The sequence below is a fragment of the Anser cygnoides genome, chromosome 4 (genome assembly GCF_040182565.1).
Source record: "Anser cygnoides isolate HZ-2024a breed goose chromosome 4, Taihu_goose_T2T_genome, whole genome shotgun sequence".
NCBI classification, from domain to species: domain Eukaryota; kingdom Metazoa; phylum Chordata; class Aves; order Anseriformes; family Anatidae; genus Anser; species Anser cygnoides.
The window spans coordinates 75,555,945-75,578,387 of NC_089876.1; the positions used below are offsets into that span (position 1 = coordinate 75,555,945).

Genomic DNA, 22,443 nt, shown 5'->3' on the forward strand with positions numbered 1-22,443 from the left:
TTTATTCTTCTTTCTCCAAAAGTGCTCCCTGGGCGCGGAAGCAGGTGACACCCTCCAACAGCATTTCTGATATGCAAATGTCTGCAGGGGCAGCTCTCTGGGTGGCCCATCTCCAAGATGGGAAAATCCTCAAGAGTAGCTCTGCAGAGCCCAGCAGTGCTTGCACAGGGAGCAAGACAGCAGCAATGGATATTACAGTAACTGCACTGGAAAATTCCCCCATCCTCCCCTGAGCATCTGCTCTACACGTGTTGAACAGACCTTCTTTGTCTCTTGTCCAGCAACATGCGAGTGAACCCAAGTTCCCCCAGGGAATGGAGGGATACAGGAGAAGTCAGCATAAAGATTTGTGCTGGAAGGATAAAAGATAACAGCCTGTCAAACTGCAGACCTTTAAAGCTTAACACTTTCTTTCAAATTTGCTCTCACACTGCTATCTGCTGCCAGAATATAAGAAGTTTGCGACCCCGACTTACATTTACTGCTTCTTATCGAGACATTTCAGAAAGGGAAAAAATGGAGAAAAATACAGTGTATAAACACAAAAATACAACTGATAACTATTTGCATCTTCAAATTATGTTGAGAACTGTTCAACTTTTAACAACCACAACTGTGCAAGACAGCATACAGGCTCAGACAAATGTTTTCTTTGGTCATGTCTTTGCAGAAGTAACTTTATCATCTCTCACACACACCTTGCTGCAGCTCCCTCAAAAAGTTTCACCTCGCAGTTTATTCCTCATAAATTCAAAATGCCAAGACATCAGATCTTACCTACTTTGACATCCAAGCCACCTAGTCATGTGAACTGAATAGGATTTCATGTGGAAGCACAGAGTAACCTGAGATTATTGGCAAAAAAGCATGGACTAAAAGGTGGCTTCAGACAAGTACAGCTAAGTCAGCACACAACACCTGAAAAAAGTTCTATTAACAACTGAAACATATTCGTGCAGTACGAGGCCAAGACCATGTTGTTTTGGGGTCCCAAGTCCCTAGCAAGATATTTAGTTGGCAGCATGTGTCTACACTGGTCCTTCTGGAGCTAGACCTGTGCTTCAAGTTCACAGTGTAGACAAAATCACTTCAGTTTTTGGTCTGTAGTATGTTTAAAAGCATTAGTATTTCATACTTTGAGTAATTCACACAGTTCCAGTAAATATTTTTCCTTAGAGGAAGAACAAATGGCCTGAAAAAAGCACTCTTTTGGTGCTGCCTGAATAGAAAGACTACAAATGCACCTCAAGGGACATAAACCATGTACTGAGGTGAAAATCCTCAGCTATTTCATAGAAGCTGGGGAAACTACTATACGCACATGAAGTGCAAAAATGGTGGCTCAAATTTTTAACATTATCAAATAAGTGAATCAATGAATATTTTGAATTTTTCTCTGTAGTGCTGTTGTATTAATATGCTGGCTGACTCTCTTCTAAGGAGGCAGCTTAAACATCCATGAGACAGGATAAACATTATTTCATTTTAGAGCCTATAAGGTACCTCACTTCTAAATAAACGCCTCTTGAAAATATTGAGGTAAAGAAAATGATCGGTACAGAAAGCACTCATGAGAAAAGAAAAAAGGAAGGGGCAAAAAAGAAAGAGGGGTAATTTGGACAAAAAGCACTGGAGAGCTGAGATGGCAAGTCCTGCTTACAGAAAGAGGTGGGAGCTGTACCTGACTGCTGCGCTGCTCCCTCCACACCCCTCTCTGTAGCTGCCTCCTGCATGCCCTTGCATCACCCTCAGGACTTCCAGGGACATGGTGCGGGCCAACAAGATGCACTGGAGCTGCTGGAAGTCATCCCTTTTCTTGTCTTGTATGCACCTGGAGCCAGCCCTGCATAAGCTGTATGGGAGACAGAAGACCGGCTGCTTCCTAAACAACCATTTCTGGCAGAGAAGGGTGCAGCGCAGTAGTACTGGTCCCTACAAAACCACCTGTGACCCTCAGGGTCCACCAACAGAAGAGCGTGCAGCATGTGTCTGAGATCACCTGGATCCTCCGTCTCACCACTTGGGTGTTTCTTCCTTGCAGCTACCTTCTGACAAAGACCACCCAGGAGCTAACAGGGAAATCCATTAGCTGCTGCTCACCTGGTCTAAATTTGAAAAGGTGAACAAGAGGGTCCATACCCAATTGTGAATCCCCCGTGCTCTCCAGCCCCACAGACTCGTCCATTATTGCATTTATTGTTGAGTACAGATCCACATTTGGATATTGTGCAGGATGGAAATTCTCTTGGTTTTCTGGAATTCATTACAACCTTGATCCACTCCAAACATACTGGAAAGCATGAAACAATAGAAAGAGCCTTCCAACTGTCACCTTGGATTTGTCATCAGATGTGGAATATTATAGGAAAACTTTCAAGAGGTGAAATATATATCTTCCAAACTGGCAAAATATGCAAAACAACACTTCATCATGTTTAACTGGCTCTCAGGTGTCTCCCTGTACAGTTTAGCTGTCACTGACTTGAAGTTATCTGGAGCAAGCCTGTCAGAAGGGGTTTATGCTTTATCGAGGGTCAAACCACACAAACAAAGATTCCACTCATTTCAATATTTTTGGTGTTATAAAATACATATTTTTGCAGTAAGACTATTGCCTGTTTATATGCCATATACTTAGTCCGCAGTGCATCTTTTAGTGCAGTGTGGGCAGTTAAAGTAACCAAACTGTATCAGCTCATTTCTAAGACACAAATTCACTACAAGCTATCAACAAAACCTGTACAATGGAACTTCCCAGGTCTGTTATGCCATCTGTGTAAAAACCGAACATATTTCATCTACAGTAATGTCAAGGCTGCTCTGACTGAAACTTGAAACACAGCCACTGGCTTCTGGTCTGAAGTAAAACATAGTCACTGCTGTAACTAAAATGTGTTAGTTATAATATTTTCTTCTATGTTTTAATGCAGTGGGGTGTGTGTTGGCTGAAACCCAACAGGGAATTTTTGACGACTTCTGCACAGCTAGAATCATCAAAACAATTTTAAGTGACCTGTATATGATCAGTTGGAAAAAAAATATATCACACAGTAGCTATATAAAAATAGTCAATAATTGATTCAGCAACTATTCTTCATGTAGTCATCTTTGGTATTAAAAAGCTATAAAGAATTTAGTGCTGCAGGCTTTCTGCTGCTAGTTATTTTTCCTAGCATAGAAGCACTAAAATCAACAGCCTCTGCCTCTCAGTAATAAAAGTATAGGCCTATGTATCTACATATTAATACTATAACATTTGAAGATTCTGTGTCTCAGCTAAAATGAGTCCATCTGTTGTGCTCTGAGTAAGATATTCCCATAAAATACAGATGCAATAAGAGATGTACAGTTGCAGTCTCATGCTTTGGAGTTTAGGAAAAAAAGCTAAACCTTCTGTCTTGAAGAAAAAAAAAATCTAAGGCAAACCAACTAAGCACAAATGGCTTCATCTTTTGATGTTGCTGGATCAAGCATTCTTTGCTGGCATGTTCAGAATCAAAAGAAACATCCTGATAATGAGACATAGTGTTTTTGTGATCTTTTTTGATTTCCTGTATTAACATTAATGAAATAAAGAAGGCAACATCTGAAGTCTAAGGTCTTCATTCTTCCACAGCACAAAGTCCTTTGTGGCCAAAACAGAATTAAAAAATAAGTTCTCTCTCAGACAAAAAACATATAAATCTGTTTTGCAATATGCAAACCTATTTCTTATTAAGTTTTATGTTCTCTACTCAATTCCCTTATCTGTTTGCTCATGCTCCATTTACGTGAAAATTCACAGAAACGTTCAGGCCATTGGCATTGTTCACACCACCAAGACAGGGTCTACCTGAAGCTAAAAAAGACGTAGAGGTACGTACTGGCCTATACACTACTTGAATTTCACCTGTTGCTTGTATGCTTATGATCCTTTTATAGAAGGAATTATTCTCAACATCCATCTAGCTGAGCTCCCAGAACAAATGTTTGGGGCAGAAAAAAAATCTAATTAAGCATCTATGAACAGATATGATGCCAAGGAAACAACTGTGAAAGTCATCCTCTCTCCAGTCAAACAGAGTTGGAATACAACTTTGGCATGTCCCACTGATATGCCTATCACCTCTCAACTGATTTCAGAGGAGTCTCCATTTCTGGTTTTGTTCACTTCTGCTAGGGTGAAAATACTACAGTGCCATTTTTAAGCACAGAAACTAAACACCATCAATTTGAACACTGTTCCAGCTGAAAACTGTTTCAGAAATACTGAAAATTTGCAGTTTGCTGAGGCACCCAAACATGCACATAACTTTAAGGATATGAGTTGATTCTGCTGACTTCATGCAAGGTTATCCCCAAACAAGAACTCCGGGTATATGTAACTTTCCTCTGCATTGAGTTAAAAAAAAAAAAAAAATATTTTTTGACCAATTTAATAAGATACAATTACAAATGTGATTAAAGATGATATCTTGCCAAGGTGGCCAAAGATGACAAAGTCAGCCATAGCACAGAAGCACTTCTTGTTGTTTTAGCCCTTTATCTGCACTGTAGAAATAACAGTGTTTGTATGCAGCTTTGAGAAAAGGAGTCTCGAGCACTGCTTTGTACTGGAGGAAGACCATTTGTGAGCCTCCTGTTAGCCATCCAGGATGCTGAAGAAAAAAAAATGGGCCCCAGGCAATTTTCCACCTCTCTCTCTTTCTCTCTAAACATTAACATACAAAAGTAGGACCCAGAGAGTCAGCAATAACAGCCCCAAAGAACCTGCAAACCCTGTGCTTCCCCATGGGACACCCTAAAGGTTATAGACAGAGGATGTTTCTGAGTCTCTTACATTTTATACTAGATCACAAAATAACATTTGGTAGAACAGCACAAACTTGCTCTACCATCAACGTGAGCACAAAAATTACACTTCTCCCAAGTTAGCCAGAGCCTAAATTATACACACTTCGAGATGGGCACTGAAGGACAGATGACACCTATTCTGATATAAAACCCACCAGGGCAAAGCTACCCTCTCCAACCACATTTTAACTAGCAAAATGATCCTCTGTTTGATCCTTGATATCACTTACCAATGACGTATTTGACCCTGTACTATGTACTCTAACACTGGATTTGCCATCTTATTAAACCACTCCATTTTCACTCCTCCTTGGTGTCGTATCTACCTCAATTCTGCAGCCAGATGACTCTGATTAGTGTACAATCTTTGTATTGCCTCCTCTTTAAAAAGAAAAAAAAGTTCCCCTTGTTTTTATGATTATACAAAAGGTTACCCCTACCTAGGTTTCTATAATGCATAAGAGAAATATTAAGAGAAATGAGGTATGAGAATAGATGTTAGTCACAATTACTTTCCTGAACTTAAAAATTAAGACAAAGGATGGATGCTTTAAAGAATCTGATTTTTTTTCATGGTATGTTCTGTAAGAAAAGTGTCCTTCACTTAGACAGTAAAATAGTTACAATAGTAATAAATGTTAAATGACCACCGACTGGACCAGAACACACTGAAAAAGAGCATCATTCTTTGGACTTCCAGTTTAGCTACTTCATCATTCCTATTAAAGCCTTATTTCTGGGTATCTAATTTCTCAAAGCTTATGCCTGCATAAACATTTAAGCTTCTTATTAATATAGCTCAGCTTATTTCTTTTTATCTTAATATATTCAGTACCTCAGAAGGCGCCACAGCTGGAATGCAGCTCTTGGATATGATCATAAGTGCTTCAAAGGGAATGGGAGAGGTCAGCATGCCTGAAAGAAAAGATATTGCCACTGCCAAGGACCAAAGAGATTGTGACAAGATGGGAATACAGAAGTTAATACAGAAAAGACAGCTAACAAAACCAGGGTCAGAACCAGCAAGGTCCTTGCAGTAGGAAAGTTAAAATACTTTGCTTTCTGTAAAACAACCTAATAAATAAATAAATAATCAACAAGCTGATAAAACCTTCCCAAGAGGCAACTGAAGGATGATAACCCAGTGCAGGGTTACAACAAAGAGATTCGTTACAGAAATGTGAATCAACTTAGGGAAAACAAAAGCACCATTATTTCTGAGAAACAGCCCACACTGCTTTTTTTTCAAGCTAAAACATTGTGAGGTTCTGACATATTTGAATAGCTGATTGGGCTGCTCGTGTGTGCACCCATTTAATTTTTGGCTTTCATCCCTTCTGGAAGTAATGAAATACCTTAGGAAAACGCTTCTTGCGAAAGAAACATGGTGTATCAGTTTCGTTCAAAGTAATATTAGTAAATCAGTGTAAATGAAATCAGCATTTGCCCCCAGTTGGTTCAGAGGGAACAAAGTTCTAAACTTATTAAGAAACTTCAAAGGCAATATGAAAAGGAAAAGGTCTCATGAAAAGGAACATTTATATGGAGTTTCAAGTAGTTTGTGCCCATACACAAATATTTGTTCAGGGATTATTGTTAATGAAAATTCTTCTTATTGAGCTCAGCCTTTGTAACATCTTTCAATTTTCCTAAATCTAGCCACGTCCAGCAAAACAAGCGCTCCAGATGTTGCAGAGTTTTTATGATGCAGACAGATGTCTCATAGGTAAGGTCACCTCAACCATTTCAACTGCCTATGTTCTGAGCCACGCTGCTCTCAGCCCAGTTGTTTCCCAACACACAGGAGGCTGAGCTCCTTTGAGGTAAACCATAAAAAAGCAATGAAAAAGAAAAAAAAGAGGACTTCATACATTCATACTGAACACAGCCAAATACTCAAGCACTCCCACATTAGTTCTCAGTCCTCAGCATGTGCATATGTAAATTCCCTCTAACAACAACTCTTATACGTCTGTGAAAACTTCATGTAACAAAAGCTGCATTTGACAATCGAGTTCAATGATGAACTGACAAAGTTTGGTGAAGAACAGACATGGCAGGAGAATCATTTTGTCTGCTGAATGAATCCAGATAACATCTTATCAGTCAACACTTCTTAGCACGAGCAAGAACCTGCAACTGAGAGAGAGCATCAATGGCCCCAGACTTACTTTTTTTTTTTTTTTTTTTTTAAGAAAAACATTAAGTTTGGGGGAAAATAGGGTGGAGACTACAATTTTGGAAGACCAAATATTCTACTTTCCCTACCGTCTCACCAGTACAGTCTTTAACAGATTTAGGGTATGTCATCCTCCAACTACAGGTATATCCCCTGGCCCCTGTGCTCAAACACATCCAGGTTACACCTCGATAGTAGATTATGCCATTCTTCTGCTTGTCATTCATTATCCTCCAAAGTACACGTGTTTGAGATAAAGGTAGGCAGATTAACATTGAAAATTGACCTTCCAAAAGCCTAAGTAAATACAATCACTGTATTAATTTCAGACACTTGGGAATTTGACAAATCTGTATTAAAAAAAAAAAAAAAGGCTGATCAAAAAGGCTGTTTCTAGTCAGAAACTGTGCTACCAAGCAAAGTTATGCTAGCAACGTTAAAGAAATACACATCAGCCCAATAAGGAAATTGCTTAGCACAGGTTATTAAATATGACTATAAAATGTGCAACTTAAAAAAGTTTTAAAAAAGCTTCACACTGTGCAAATCCCAGAGATAGCCAAGTGGCAAACTAAGATAGCAAAGCATCCAAAGTTACACCGTGTCTAGAAGTGCTTACTCATATCTCTTTGCACCTTGTAGAAGATGCTAACTATTGGCATAGGCACTCAGCCAGCAGAACAGCTGAAGCCTGGAACCAGCTCCATCAGGAAGCTTCGTGAGCCCATGCAGATCCCTGCCCCGCACCCAGTTTCTGCAAGGCCAGTTCCAAGGGCTGCAAAGTCATAAGCCAGGTTCCTCTCCTGAACTGTGCAACTGGGAAAATGAATCTGATTTCTCACCATAGCACATTTCAATTTCTTCTTCTCTTTCTTGGTTTTGAACCTGGAGGTAACTGGAAAATGTAAGTGGCATTTTTCTCTGATACTGTAGACTGATTTTTTTTTTTCTATAAAATATCTTCAGATGTCCTTTTAAAAGATGACTCTGAAGACCAAAGGTTTAAAAAAAATCACTAAATATCACACAATTTAGCATAAAAATTGCAAGGGTTATCAATCCATGTTTTGAATGAATTTGGATGAAATCATCATTTAGGTTTGGTGTTACTGTTTATACATGTTCTTAAACAAAAATTTGTAAAGCAACAGTTTTAACTGATTTTATTAGAATTAATTGCAGCCTGGAAGTCCATATTAATGTAGTATGTTCTACAAACAACAAAAAACTCTAGCCTTTGTTTCTTATTCTGAGGGTAAATGCATCCATCCATTTTTTCTGGCTTACATCAGAACATTCTGGCAATCAAATTACATTCACTATCACAGTATTGAAGCCAGCTCTAGCAAATAAGAAAAGCTGCTGAAATCAAACTCGTATCTTCTGGTTACAGCACTACAATTGCTTTATGAAAGGAAGAGCCCTTGACAGCAGAATGCCTTCTAGCACAACATGGAGCAAATGTTGAGTAACGGATGGTCTACTGTCCTCTATGTTGACTCACAAGAAAAGGTTTTTGCAGCATTTGGGTTTTCCCTGATGACTCTTCACCTGAGTACTGATCACAGCTGACTCAACTTGGATCATAGGAGGTTGATCATGTTGATCATGTCACAAACTGTCCCTCTGCTGGTCTGCATTGTAACATACAGAATCAGAATCCATTTGAATCAATGATTCTTTTGTAAACGAAGCCAAACCACAAGATCAGAACACTGTGATTGCATAGAAGGGCAACGAGTGACATGGGTTATTTACTGATTAATACTTCCCTATAGCAATAACACAAGCTTCCACTGGAGAACATCTGGAAACATTACAATGCAATAGTTCTTCAAAATAATGAGGTCTATCAATCATTCATATGACCACTGAATATGAAAGAGCTTCATGTTGTCTACAAAACAACCAGACTTGATGCTACTCGCTCATGACTGGTGATTTCACTTTGGCCAGGACAAATAGGTATCTGCAGAGCAGCTGCTGTAATCATAATATAGAGTATCTTCTTTGATTGGATTAATCTGCCAAGACTAGGGAGTGCATGATGTAGAAAATACCTCACCAAAGAAAAAGAACAAAGCCACAACTACAAAGGTAAATAAGTCAAAGAGACTTAGCTCAACAAGATTTATAGGAGTTATCAAATCTTGAGCATGGCTTCAACCACACAAATGCTAACAAAAATCAAAGCTGATGTTTTTTTGGCTTTATTTCTGTTTCCAAATTATGCCACTTCAGACAATACAGGTAAGGCATGTCATTATTAATCATTTCAGTATAAACTAAGTAAGAGTAACATGTAAAAAGGAAATGCTACCATCCACAGTAAGCAAAAAGACTTGGAAAAAGAGGTGGAATTCACTGTTGTGAGAACTTATTGCTCACTAGTGGCAATGTGATTTCAAAAAGGAAAACCCAGATGGTTACATGAGTGACTTGCACTATTCAATACAACCTTCGCTTAGTTCTGCAGAGAGAAGCAAATTGAACTGTCAGGTCTTCCCAGCTGTTTCCACTCTCCAGCACTGCACAACTGGTCAAGCCCATCACATCTCCTGCTCACTACCCACATTGCAATACCTTCCGGTGAGCATGAGCAGACTGCATGAATGGGAAATGAGGGAAAGACAAGAGAGGAGGAAGGACGGCAAGAGGATTGCAGATGGCAAGGTGAAGGAAAAATGACATAATGAGGAATTCTTGAAGTTGCAAAGACAAAATTCAGAGTTCAGGATGGTAGGTTAAGAGGCTCTTTGGTGAGGCAAGTAGAATACACTTGGTTTTTTCCATTTGAAAGTTTTCACAGATCGAATCCTTAATCCAAAATATTCAGACTTGGGCAGCTAACACTAGAGACCTCAATCTGCATGCAGGCACCAAATCAAAGGTCTGAATTTCTCTTACAGCTGCTACCAAGGGGAATTGCTTCAAATTGCTGGAATTAAATGTATATGGAGAGGCAGTTACTTGGCTACAAAATATTACTGACCCACCCTCTTTCCACACATTTTTCCAAAAAAAAAACTGATAAAAGGCAAGTAATTCTCCCTTACGATCCAAAATGTCGTTTCACAAGAAACTTTTGACCAGAACCCTGAGTTCAGGCAACATGCAAGTTCATTACAAAGTCCTCTACTATCTTAGTAGTATTCCCTCTACTGTTCAGCCTTACCTTTTCTCATTAACTTTTCCTTTCTTTGTTTTCCTCTCTGTCTAGGTGGGGAAGAAAGAATTGGCTAGGCCAATCCCATTCCCAAAATAAAGGTAACAGAAACAACTTTAGAGTAGAAAAATCAAAGCCATATTGTTATAATATTACCTACCTCCCTCACTATCCCAATCGCTCATTCCTTTCTTTTAAAAATGTTATTTTGAGAGGGCCATAGACGAAAGCTATGAAGTTATACAGAACAGCACAAAGTACAACTGCTTACATGAAAATTTGTAGAATAGAGAAACCTTCTAGGCATGTAGAAGGCCAGTGAATTACACAGGACACCAGAAGAAAAAGTAGACAAATTGGTAATCTGACTATTTTTTCACCCAGCTTTGGGGAAGGAAAGATCTATCCTCCATTTATACCACGATATATAGCACTGCAGCATCAGTTAAGGGAAACCCAGCCAGCACTATGACAAGATGTATCTTCCGATTCATAACAGGCAACGCTTTGTGAGGCATGGCCTGGCTTGCATGAAAGCCAGCTCTGGACAATGTACAGAAATCATAGAACAAGAGCATTCCAGAAGGCAGATTTTGACTTTTTGAGTCACATTGTTTCCTGGCTACTTTCAAGCGGCACAAGGATTTGTTGCTGCTGCCCAAAACCTACACTTCATGAAACCTTTATCCCTGAGGGACATTTTTTGGGTAACCTTCTTGTAATGTACATCCTCTTGTACTGCCTGGAGGATGCTCGCTTTCCCTTTTTACTTCAGCCAGCGCAGAAGGGGCACTAAAAGGTCACTCATTTGACATCAGCTCAACTTGCATCAGCACCCATGCTCACATCACCAGGTGGCAGATTCAGCTGCCCTAATGTCAAGAGTAACCAGCAAACAAGGGCAACAACAAGAGCTTGCAAAGGAAGAGTTGGTAAATAAATCTGTTTCTCGAGCAAGTACCTGCTGTACTTGTAAACGCACTACAAGGCAGTGCTTGGAAAGCAGCTATTTATAAACACAGAGACGAATTAGGCTCATTTTTCACATTCAGTACAAGACAGTTTCTCAAGATCAGATTGATGATAGGGGTGAATGCCGAGTCTGAGGCCAGATGGAATACTGCCCTCTCAGATCAATGCAGAAAAATGGTCTTTTGCCAAACAAATAAATAGACGGAAGAAAAAAGAAAGCAAGCCTAATTATACCAACCTTTCTAAGAAACATTTCCAAAAATACTTATTGGCCTTATCTGGAGTGGAAAGTTTCAGAAGAAGCACCAGAGGTGTTTTATTTTAGCTTGGCATGAGTAGTGAAATTACAGGAATGATTTCTAAGTGTGGCAAGTGCAGCTGCTTCTCAAAGACACAGTTTAAGGGTTCTACATAAAACCATAAAATCCCTGAGAGACTTGTAAAGAGCTGGTATGGTTTCTTTTGAATTCAAGAACTTTTTTCTTTCTTTTAAAGAGCCAGTTGGCTTCTGTTGTAACAGAGCTCAAGGCAACACCATTAAGACAATAGTGGGAATACAATGATCAATTGCTCCAAAGCACTGCCACGTTCAAGGCTAGGCCCTCTAAAATTCCTATTAAATGACACCAATCCAAAGATTTCAAATAATAAGAGGAGAAGACTTGCCAAGGACTCTAACCTCTCTTAGTTTTTAGCAAATCACAGTTACTATACAATAACAGGCAGAAACAATTAAGAAGCAAGAAGTTAAATGCTAAACAAAGCTCGCCAAGCTCATGTTGTGACTAAAGGAAACATTCCTGTTATGTGTGAATTTTGGGTGGGTAGGGTTGTCGGTTGCAAACAGAGCTTTGCACTAGGGATAGGTAACTTTGCATAAGTACTTTGATGAGCTTTTCTCCTGTGTGGGGGAGAAGAGGGTATCAGCAAGCACAGTGCTGGGAGAAAGGGCTTCTACAGAAAAAGAAACAGAGGTTTTCAGCATTAAACTCTTCATAAAACACAAACAAGGAGGAATGAAAAACTTGTATCTTCATTACTGAAAAGAGTCTAGTCACTTGTGATGCCGACACAACCAAAGACTGTTCCAGGCAGTGCAGTAAACACATCAGCTTCCTATCAAAGCTAGGTTTTGACTGGCTAAATCACACCCGTGTCCTTTAGGTGGAAAGCTTTACAAGTCTGTCCCTTGCATTTTTGAAAGACTAATAAATAAATAAATAAGATCTAGCTGAAATACTTTTACAAACAAAATCCAGGCTGGAAGGCAGCAGTAGAGTAACAGGGGTCAGTCTGGCACTGGGGGTGGGCACCGGGGGTATAAGCTGATAGGACACGAGCCAGTTGGGAAGTCCAAGCTCCTTTGGACTTCACCTCACAGCTCACACCAGACATTCAAACGACTACTTTCCCTATCTCCTCAGCACGCTTTTTTCCATTGCCTCACAGGAAAGTTGAAAGGCTATTGCAAGATTGTTCAGGTCTGTTCTACAGATCTGTGAAGCACTTGCATCTAGGCTGAGAGAGATGAGTATTCAACATTTGAGAGGTTGTTGATGAAGATGGGACTTTCCCAAGGTTCATTCAGCACTCATTTCTCACATACAAGGAGGTTCCGCATATTTCAGAGATTTATCCCAAACCAGCACTCCTGCATAATGGGATAGAACTGTTCAGCCCAGTGTTTCATAGAAAGATGAAAAATGGTGGTTCCTGCAAAATGTGAATGTCAACAAATGTCCTCTAAGGAAATCATAGCTCCTGAACATAAGATACAAAACTGAAAATACTCTCTTACATACATCAAGGATATTTTAGGTCAAAAAATGTAAACAAGCACTAAAATTGTCACATTTTCACACAGGGTGTGTGTAATGACCAATAAAATCAAGCCACTTCCATCCAGTATAGATTAAAAAGATGACTGCATTCAGAAACAAATTGTAAAATAAACACAGCATGTCAAAGTGAGGTTTTTAGTAGTAGTGAATGTCATCAAGACAGAGAATAAATATTCTACAGCTATATTTTCAGGTATGCCTCACTTTGTGCACTGCTTCAGGCGTGAAGCTTGCCCATCTAACAGCAGATTCACAACATAGCTCATCGTCTGATTTTGAACATAACCAGTTTGAACCTCCACATGTAATAGAAACAGAAAAAATGTTGTTAGAATACTTTAACTCCGACATTTCCTACTGCTTGCAGAAAAACTTCTTCCATTGGTTTCAGCAAGCACTGGAGCTGGCCTGAAGTCATGAGGAGTCATTGGCTATTCCTTATTTTGAGAGTGTCTGGAGTTTCCTTAGTCTGCAGCAACAAACCTCTATTTAATAATCAAGAGAACAATCTGCATACCACCTCATTTTTTCTTAAAAGCAAAGGAAAAAGAGAGAAAAATAACGCTTAGTAGATTTAGAAGCAAGTATTTCATTCTGAGTGTCTCTCCACTGGTAAGGATGATGATTAACTCAGATTAGGCACATCAGCTGCTAAATTGGCCTACTGTAACCCCTATGGGCTTTCTGAGCTTTTTACTTCTAATAACATGTATGTGATTTCCCCCTTAAAATTATGTTTCTTCAGGCAGAGGACAGGCAGTCTAGCAATATTTTATGCTAACACTCAATCCCCACATCACTGGCTTTATTTTCAGCCTATTGGTTAGAGAATTAACTCTGTTTTTCTTCAGGACAAATAATAACTAATTGTTCATACAATGGTGGTTAAGATAACCAATTTCTCAGGCTCTGCCAAAATGAAATATGTCTGCAATTTCCTATTTTCTGGGTCCCCTTTTTTCCTCCTGTCTATCCAAAGTATCAGCATCAGCTTTCTTCACTGCTTTGGTTCACAGTTGAGAGGCTGCCAAGATTCATCATTTCCTGCTTACACAGCAATCTAAACCAGACCTTTTAATCAGATTCTTTATTGTGAATCCTTTTCCTTTGCACTTTTACCTAAGACTCGTGAGCCCTAAGAATTAGAGAAGTGGTAGTTCATTTCCATTTTCTCCTCTCATCTCTATTCCTTAATCGCATATTCACACATAATTTAAAAGCAAACATACACAAAAAATATATAGAGATAAACAGATTATCCTTGAACTCATACCATTTTTAATGCTAGATGAGGGCACTGACTAAAATTAAGTCAATCTCTAACTATAAAATTCAAAGTAAGGATCAGTTCAAGGCACAGATTTGATACAGATACTATCAGCTACAGATCACAAACCAAAAGAACAATATTTCACATAAAAGTATTTTAAAGACTAGGACCACATATTTTAGAGAGCATTTTACCCAAATTATCATACCTTGGCAATTAAGAAATGACTATGGAATATTATTTCCCCATTACTTCTTTTTTACACAAATTATCAAGAAAGATAGAAAACTAGATTTAGCTACTACTCTAAGTCCCAAGCAATTGATTTTCTTTCAATATTAGTCCTGGGACACAAGAAAGAAGGGAAGAAATTTTCTATACCCAACATACAGTAGTTCTAATACAAACATTGTATTTTTTTTTTTAATGGAATAAAAGACAGTTATATGGGTTCATGTAATTTTCACGATTAAAACTTGGTAACAGTTTTACCAAGAGCTTGTGCCTTATCTTCCTGGTTAATAAATAAAATAAGCTTGTTAAAACTATGCATAGCACAGAAGTCAATTCTTTAATAAGCACAAACTAGTATATCTGTCCTTAGCCCAAAAGGAAAAGTACATATGATTTTTTACTGCTAGCATATTAGTCCAGAAACTTGTAATTAGTCATCGTCCTAACTGCAGGCAATGGGGGGTTAACAGAAAAGTAGTCCTCTAACACTCTTCATCTTCTACAGTTACATGTTGACAACTCTGTCGCCTACTAACTTCCAAAAATTAGCAATTATTTCAAAGCTTTTTATTTATTAGCTTTTTGCTAATGAAATTAGTAATTGAATGACTCAAAGAACTGGCTAGAGCTCAAGCTATACCCCTTCAATTCAGAACAACCCCAGCGTGTCACTCAAAGTAACAATTATCTGACGGTTATCTCCCTTGTGATGCTGTTTGGTGAACTCAAAGACCTAGCAGAAAATGGGATGAGAGCAAATTCATACTATATTCACATTCAGACTACATTCCATATACAAATAACCAAACTAACTTTTAATTCAACCAACGCAGATTCTTATAGCTGCATAGTCAGGAGCAGGACCCAAGCAAGAAGCTGGAAATAGTTTGGAGACATGTCTCAGACGGTGGCATTGGTAAAAGGTCAGCCCACAGGTTGTTGCTGCCTTTAGCCTTTGTCATAAAGAAAAATAATTCAATTCCTTACTTATTTGATTCTTGTTAATACACTTGCTGCTGTTCCTATTAACCATGTAAATGCTTCACACTTTTTTAAATCATTTTAAGAATTTGATGTCCCTATCCTTCAGTTGCGAGTTTCATAGGCTTTCTTTTCAGCTTTGCTATTAGAGAAATCCCACAGTCAGAAGACGAGCATTTGAAAGGGGCTAGAGCCCAAATTCATATGCCTCTCACAACTCAGGGTTTTTGGAGGGAGGAAGGGGAGCAAGAAGTGATGCTTGTTAAATGGTGATGGCAACAGAAGGCTCTGGGACTCTTTCACTGCCAACACAGTGACATCTAAACACAGAAAATCCTTGTGTATCACAGACTCAATTCTGTATTTTCATATTTTGCTTGCTAGCTCACCAAAGAAAGAAAACAGGATAATAATTGAACGTTTTCAAAACCAAATTTGCTGAATACCTTCATTGTGCATGGATGAATAAGCAACATTTTTTGCATTGAAACGTCTCAAGCTGACATTCTATGGCTACTGAATGCTCCTTGAATGTCTTCTTGTTCGTAATTGATTTGGAAAAGTACAAAAATACTAACCTCGTGTTTTCTCCTCACCCCTTTTCCCATAGCTTATTAGCAATTAGTATTTTAAAGAATTCACATTTTTATGTTGTGTTGTAGAAGCACTCTGCATCTGACCCCACAATACAAAGCACAGCATGCAGAATGTTACCAGGGGCATGGCAAGGACATGAGACCAAAAAGAGGGATTGGAGGGGGGCTGTTCACTGGAAGGCTGATAAATATGCTAGAAGGCATCATAAAAGTATACAAACTATATTGATTTAGAGCACTTCTCAAAAGGACATAATCCCTTGCTTTTCTTTTTTTTTTTGCCCCCCCCCCCCCTTTTTTAAACACCCAAACTCCTCAGTACTCGCTTACAAGAGAAGAAAGAAATGTGTCCTTTTCTAAAAATCAGACTTTCTGTCTAAACTGAACTATCAGTTTCTTCTGCTCGTTCTCCACTAAAAGTAACTATACTGCCCTTGGGGTATCTTGTATTCCATCAGTACTCTTTGGACATCACAAATAATAAAGCAACAGGACACAGGCAGTTAAACTGTAAGTCCCTATCTGCATATAAACATAATTTTTGTAAAAGAAAGGAGATTTTAAAATATTACCAGCAAACTAAATTCTTTTTCCAGGTGCCCTATTAAGTGACAGAAGACATTTTTAAGGTGATTAGAGTACAAAATAGTTCAACACATACGTTTAGTGTCAGAATGAATTAGTTATTATAAAGAAAAATCCCAGGTAGCAAATATAGCCAATTGGAATAAAAAGGTAAATGGTTCTTAAATGTATCTTTTGTTTTTCATATTATAGTCCAAATACATGCTTGAAAAACTATTTCCATTTTCTGCAAGGTATATGAGAAAATAATTCATTGATTAAAAAAATCATTCACATGTAAACGTAAGTAGAGCAGTCAAACTGTTCAATACATCTCTATTAGTATCAGCTGGCAAAAACCGGTTTCACATCACAATCTGTAAGAATCCACAGAAATCCCACTGAAACTACAGCTTTAACAAGGAATAATTTAGCCCGGGTCCCTTCACTTGCTAAATACAGTAATGATTATATCAGAGATGGTAAAGACAAGCCATTATGCCGGTCTTTTAGTCTTCATTATGCATTCTTACAGATGTTGTTCATTTTCATATTATTACCGGGTTACCCTCAGAAGTTCCCAAAGCCATCTTATTTTGGAAAAATTACTCAATCGCAAGGTAATTAATACAAGCAAATTTTATCCACCTGATGAAAATGATGCATTTGACCCAAAGACATGGATTTCTCCAGCAGGATTAGCTTAATATGTCAAAGTAAAATATCTTGCAAGATCTGCAGGGCTGAGAGTAGAAGTTATCTGCTTGCAATTCCAAAACTACAGCATCATCTCTGATAAATTATCTAAAATCAATGCTTTGTTCAGTGATGAAATAATTTAATTTTGCTTGAACAGATTACAGCTTAAAAATAGTCCTTTCCATGGTTCAAGTCCTTTTGTCAATTTGAGTGGAAGGTCTTAGTTAAACTGCACTGATTTCTTGATGTCCCCTGAATATTTTTCTATAAAAAGTAACATAGAATTAACAATGCAACATCCTTCAAATGCTAGAGGGATCACCAGGTTGCATATAGCTCTCAGAATTGAGTACAGCTCAAATATTGTTCATGTGACTACATTTTCTTTGGCCTACAAGAAGTTTCATAAAAGATGCATGCAGTAAGGGAGACCGGCCAGAAGTAGCCTGCAGAACAACTAAATAAATCATTTGATTAGGTATTAACAACTGCTAAAGAAAAGCACAGAAAGCCCCAAAGAAAGATCAGTACCTCTGAGAAAAGCAAACCAGAATCTCTCCTATCGCGATGAATGTGGAGTTCATAGGCTTCCGGAATTAGGACTTCTTAGTCATAACCTAAGTAGCTCAATATGAGCACATTGCACATATGACCAGCAGCAACTACAACTACAATTCAAGCTGTTCCTTGAATTCCTTAGAAAATAATAAGGCATTAGAGACAGAAGGCTGCAAGGCTACCTAAGCTTTGACAGGCTCCCATATTGCAGCCTTTGTCTAACTCCTGTGGGCATAATACATGTTCAAAGTACCGCCTCCCACCAGAAGTGATTCAAATTAGGAAAGATAAGGGAATGAGTGGAAGACTTAGAAATGTGTTTGTGATACTAAGCAGTATGGCAAAGCTAACCTGTAGGCAAAGTTTCAGTCCATAATAAATGGCAAGCAAAAAAACTCTAAAACAAAGGGTTTAGCTAAGGCACTGAAAAGCAAAACATGGTCTCCAAAAAACTCACAAGCTGTTTAATTAAAACTATACACTATTAGTCTGCTTGTAACACTTGTTATTAATTTTCCCCCAAAACAGAGTGCCAAGCAAGGTGAACGTTTACATGGGTACTCGTGAAAATTTGAAGGACTCTATCTGTAACGTGGCGAAATTCTTCAGTCCACAAGGCTGTAAATACTTTAAGACTCCCCAGGTGTAGGGTAGGCTTCTGCGTGGCATTCACCTTTTTATTCCCATGGCATGGATTCCTTTCTGAGATCTCATCCTAGGAAGGTCCTAGAGATACCCTTGAAATTTTAGCTAACTTTCTTCCAGAACCCTGTACTTCTGGAATAATCTGGATTATATTCCTCTGGGCTATTTTACTCCTTTAGATGGCCTTGCACGTGTAACCAGCCAGAGGTATAAACAGGCTTCAAGCAGGATTCAAACATCATTCATCTTTACTTTCTACACAGCAGTATTTTTGAGAAAGTCCCCAGATGATATGAAACAACCGAAAATATTTTAGGATTTGTTCTCTGAAAGAATTTGTTCAGCCCAACTGAGCTCACAGTCTTTGACCTTGGTCAACAAAACCATCTCCTGTCATATAAGCACGCCTGTATCTTCTCTACTCCTGCTGAAAGTACTTTTTGAATCTCCTCTAGTCCGCCTTACAACATCTGGCCTCTTTGTTCTGTCTTTATTAATTTTCCATTGCTTCAAACCTCCTGCCTCCGGATAGGAAGAATAAAACCTAGGTTTCTCAGCCCACTGTCACAAACTATTTCCATCTCAGTTTCCAAAAGGTATCCCCGGTCTGCGAGGAATGTGGTGAAACCCTGGTCAGAAGCAGCCGAAACACATTTGAAAGAGATTTATAAACAACTAAGACGATCAAGAAGTCTTATAACACAATGAAGCCAACTAGAATACACCAGCTACACGTAGATTCGGCAAAGTCATCAGAATCATACTCTTGGGAAAGTTCAGCCCAGAGGTGCTTGTGTCCCCTTGGGAAATGTCACTGATTTCCCTCCCAAAGTTTATGGAAGCTTTATCCATGAAGGCATGAATTTACACCAATTCATAAATAATGAATAGTGAAAGACAATTTAAATAAATTATTTGCAAACAAATTACAGGCCGGAAACTTTTGCTTGAAATGTTCTCTCAGCAGTTTCAAAACAAAGAACAAATTCATTAAAAAAAAAAAAAAAAAAAAAGGTCTTGCACTTAAATAGACCACAAACCAAAAAAAGGGTAACATTTGAATACATTATTTGCTATAAAATGGATCACCCTTCTCTTGATGAAACTCTTGCAATGCTTAGGGTAAACTGACCTATTGTGCCTTTCCAGTTTCTTTCTCCATTTTGCAGAACAAGGGAACATTTGTATACAATAAGTAAAAAGTACTAAGGATCATGTTCTAAAAGGAACACTGAAAAATCAGTCTGTGTGAATGCAGAAAAAACACATACATACAGAAGCTGTTTCAGATAGGCTCTAAGACAGTCTTCTAAGTAGAAACAGATACATTTCTGCAGGCTCACACCTGTGTTAATGCCAATGTGACATCAAACTAGATATATACGAACCTCACTTGGTTTCAGCATAGCGCAGCTGCAGAAAACAGCCAAATCAGGCACATTTGCCTGGCTGTGACACCACAGTGTGGACAGTGATGAATCCTGAGGTATAGTGTCCAACTAGCTTCTCAAAAATGCATGTGGAAGAAATATGTATTTTTAATGCAGTATATTATTGTTGCATATTAAAAACATTTCCAGCAGTTACAATATATTGTAAGTATAATGAACCTGCCACCCTTAAATAATACGAATAATATATGGAGAATGCTGGTTAGCACATATGCTTTCTGTAGATGAAAATAAAATGTATTTGACAAATGGTCTTAACTGTCTTCCTATTCTCTCAATACCTGGAAAAACATGACATGATTGTGAAAGAACTCGAGGTTTTCAGCGGAGCCCACAAGGCATTAGACATTAAAATCCCACAAAAATTCAGTGGGAAATAGCTTCCTGATTCCCTCCAAAACGCTTCTAAAGATTCAGGCATAATTATGATATTGCCAAATTATAGTCAAGTATCAGAGTTTATTCATATGTGGAGGCCAAGTAATGATTGACATCAGTGGAACAGGATTGGACAAAAAATAGCAATATTCAGGTATATGTAGGTAATATCAATAAAGAACTGGAAAGCACATACACTTGTTGTCTGTGAAGAATTACGTGGGTACTCAATAATATTGACATAATTGTCAAAATGTATGACTACACGCATATATTCTCACCATCTCTACAGTGTTTCAGTATTTAAATGCATAACTTGTAGCAAAAGTAGCCTATGAAACCAAAATGTATGTGCATTTCAAAAAAATACCCTAAAAATAAAAATCTGTAGAAATGTGATATTCTATAAAAAGAAAGCTATATATATTTTTTTCTGGAACAGTGGGAAAACTATTTGGGGGTGAGCCCATTTTTATAAAGATTAATGAAAGAGTGGAGAATGAAGTGTAAAACAGGTTAGATGTTTTATAAGCAACATAAGGTGGACAAAGTAATATGTTCTGGATGAGACAGACCATGCAGCGCACCACGATTTCTTTTGGTGTTGAGACAATAGCTGACGAATGAAAAGACTGGAAAGCATGTGAATGGAGTGGTAAACTACAGCCCAAAATCTACATCTAGGAAGCGATGATTAAAAATAAATGAGGACAGCCAGCCCTGAGCACAAGCAGTTATGGTGCACACCTACACCTCTCTCTCCAAGCTCCGTGTCTTGTGGTTTATAAAGACGATGGTTCTTTTCAGAAACCAGCTGCAGGCCACAAAAAGGTGAGATTAAGAAAAAAAATGCTAAATAAGCAACTCTTGTTCCTCCTCCTCCAGAAAAGAGATGACTTGCTGAGCATCAACAGTCTTACTTAGTGCCAAGTTTTACATCATTTTATTTCATTGATATTTTTGGTGGTCTTTTCCCTTGCTACCGACCTACTTGGGAAACAAAAAAAATAAGGAGGGGAGGGGGAACAAAGCACTAACATGGATGAAAGCCTTCTGGAATACTGATAAAAAGTGAAAAACAGCTGACTTTTTTAGACTTTTTTAGTGCAGCTGACCGTACTAAACAGCTGACTTTTTTAGTACAGAAGGAATAAAGCATGTTGGTCAGCTATGATTAAATTTAAAAAAAAACTACACCACCTGCCCCACTTTTCCCATCTTGGAGCATGCCACTTTCTACATTAAAACATTTTGATTTGAAAAACAAAACCAAAAGAAACTGGTAACAAACTCATCCAAAAGAAAGCAATACTTTCTGAATATTCTGTATCAAAGAGTAAAATTTTGGCATGGGCTTTTTCCCCCCACTCAATTTCCTGCTGAGACGGTGAACAATATGAAATTCTGAAATCTGACTAAAAATCTTTGACACAAGCAACACAAGCTCACCCACATTGCTCTTGATGAACCTACAACCAACGTGTTCTTTAGCAGACAAAGTGCAGAGGCTGACAACATGAGGCTGATCTTGGGTGAGCACAGATATAGACACCTAGGTCTACATTAAAGTACTTGACGCACAACTTGCAACAGGATCGTCAAATGAAGTATCTTTGTTTTACATTTCATTTCTTCACAGGAATATGGCTGTAAGATTATGTGTTATCGTACATAACTGTGTTACTGCTACATTATTGTACCAATTACACTATGTCAATGCTATTTTTCACATAAACAGCGCTGACAGAAATGTATACTGCAGCCCCAAGGCTGTAGAAATGTGCAAACTCCCAAATGGAGCTTTTATTTTATCCACATTGCTGTTTGATAAATCTGCTATTAGGTTCTTTTTGTTGTCCGCTGCTAGTCTGTATTTGTGCTTAAAGTAAAACCCTGGCCATTAAGGAATAACATTATACAAGAAAATTATCAACCGATGGTAGAAACCATTTCTATAAAAGACCTTATGGTTGTAAATTAAACTGGTTGGAAGTACTTTATAACTAAGTTATAATTCTTAACAGCTTAAAACTAACTATAGAAATAAATAAAGAATGAAAAATGAAAAATGTAATA

At 38.2% G+C, this 22,443-nt stretch overlaps 1 protein-coding gene across 1 annotated transcript in view; it reads right to left on the bottom strand.

The window, feature by feature from the left end:
- The window catches only part of DKK2 (dickkopf WNT signaling pathway inhibitor 2), a 126,780-nt gene that overhangs the window by 85,776 nt on the left and 18,561 nt on the right, over positions 1–22,443 (bottom strand). The window lies entirely within an intron of this gene.